The sequence below is a fragment of the Colobus angolensis genome, unplaced genomic scaffold (genome assembly GCF_000951035.1).
Source record: "Colobus angolensis palliatus isolate OR3802 unplaced genomic scaffold, Cang.pa_1.0 Scaffold654, whole genome shotgun sequence".
Classification (NCBI taxonomy): domain Eukaryota; kingdom Metazoa; phylum Chordata; class Mammalia; order Primates; family Cercopithecidae; genus Colobus; species Colobus angolensis.
In genome coordinates this window covers 731040-733193 of record NW_012120199.1, presented here as the reverse complement: position 1 = coordinate 733193, position 2154 = coordinate 731040, and the positions used below count along the sequence as shown (strand labels likewise).

General features: G+C 45.0%; 2 pseudogenes across 1 annotated transcript; one reads left to right on the top strand and one right to left on the bottom strand.

Moving 5' to 3' along the window:
- The window catches only part of LOC105500269, a 6168-nt pseudogene extending 5320 nt beyond the window's left edge, over window positions 1-848 (bottom strand).
- Window positions 849-1033: 185 nt separating this feature from the next.
- LOC105500268 lies at window positions 1034-2154 on the top strand (annotated as a pseudogene). The gene has a single exon (XR_001000006.1). The product of XR_001000006.1 is annotated as a tubulin beta-7 chain pseudogene (transcript).

Below are 2154 nucleotides of genomic sequence, written 5' to 3'. Positions count from 1 at the left end.
CACTGACCCCAGGGCATCCTGAAGGCTCAGATCTAGCCTTTCTTCCTCTTTGCAGAAAGACCTTTCTCTACCCAGATATACAGGGACATCATTTTATACACTTACCTTAGGTGTTCTAAGGAAAAGCACCTACCCTGATTGACACATCTGTGAAAGTAAACAACTCTCCCAGTGGAAGGTGACAGAATTCGGGCTGCTCTGATTAAAATTCTCTGGCTTAGTGCTTGCTGTAGGTGTAGGGTCACCTAGAAATTGCAGGGAAAGATTACTGTTGCCTTTTTGGTTCCCTTCCCTGCCAGTAGGTGAAAAACTAGCCCTATGGCCTTTAGTATAACCATAAGTGCGACTATGTGTGTGTGTGTGTGTCTGTGTGTGTGTGTGTTTGCATTATGTTTATTACATGCATATTTATACAAATATGTATTTATGTATGTATGCATAAATGTATATTTTTGTGTTATTACATATAAGATCTATATTTTATTATTTATAATCTATATGAATTTTTTCTTGCTTGCATGCAAAGGCACCACCACAAACTGGCAGACAGTGCTACAATGTTGTATGTATAAATATTTATATTTTGATTTCTATTTATTTATATGTTGATGATATATTTGTAAATGTTTCCTATTTCATTTAAAATGTATGCATTTATGTGTATCTATATATTAATTTCCAGTTATGGTTTTACTTGTGCCCTGTATGCTTAAACATTCCAGACTGATTAATTGTGCTACATTGTTTCCTGAGACTACAGATTCCAAAACGCCGAGATCCTGCTGAGGCTTTTTCTGGTCTAAGTGGGAAGATGCGGCTATACATTGGACTTCACGTGTCAGGGCCATCTCTTCCCTTGGCATTTAGAAAAAGTTCACTTCTCCTATAGGAGGGAGTAGAGAAAGTTGGCTGACTGTTTCAGGGCAAACAAAGGAACCAAATGTCTATGGAACCTGGCAATATTAGGTAGTCTTCCATTCAAGTCCTATTTGGACACTGTCTCTCTGAGATTTTAAGAACAGAAAAGCTCTCAGAGCCTTCCTGCCACGGTGCTCGCACCTCACTGCTCCAACCTCTGGGGCGCATTCCATCCTTTCAGCCTGCGACTAGCAGAGAAAAAAAATTACATATTTTCTTGCTCCATGCACACTTTGTGCCGAGCAAAAAAATTAAATTTTAACCATGAGGGAAACTGTGCACATCCAAGCCAGTCACTGTGGCAACCAGATTGGTGCCAAGTTCTGGGAGGTGATCAGTGATGAACATGCCACCAGCACCTACCACAGGGACAGCAACCTGCAGCTGGACTGCATCTCCGTGTACTACAATGAAGCCACAGGTGGCAAATATGTTCCTCGTGCCATCCTGGTGGATGCAGAACCTGGGACTATGGACTCTGTTTACTCAGGTCATTTTGGCCAGATCTTTAGACCAGACAACTTTCTTTTTGATCCATCTGGGGCAGGCAACAAGTGGGCCAAAGGCCACTACACACAGGGAGCCAAGCTGGTTTATTCGTTCCTGGATGTGGTATGGAAGGAGGCGGAGAGCTTTGACTGCCTGCAGGGCTTCCAGCTGACCCACTCACTTGGCTGGGACACAGGCTCTGGAATTGGCACTCTCCTTATCAGCAAGATCCAAGAAGAGTATCCGGACTGCTTCATGAACACCTTCAGTGTGGTACCTTCATACAAGTTATATGACACTGTGGTCGAGCCCTACAATTCTCCATCCATCAGTTGGTAGAAAACACCGATGAGACCTATTGCATTGACAACGAGGCCCTCTAGGATATCTGCTTCCACACTCTGAAGCTGACCACACCAACCTACTGGGATCTGAACTACCTCGTCTCAGCCAGCCTCAATGAGAGGTGTCACTGCCTGCCTCCACTTCCGTGGCCAGCTCAGTGCTGACCTCCACAAGTTGGCAGTCAATATGGTTCCCTTCCCATGTCTCGATTTCTTTATGCCTGCCTTTGCCCCTTTCACCAGCCGTGGAAGCCAGTAGTAGCAAGCTCTCACAGTGCCCAAACTCACCCAGCAGGTCTTCGATGCCAAAAACATGATGGCTGCCTGTGACCCCCGCCACAGCTGATACCTCACCATGGCTGCTGTCTCCCGTGGTCGGATGTCCATGAAGGAGGTCGATGAG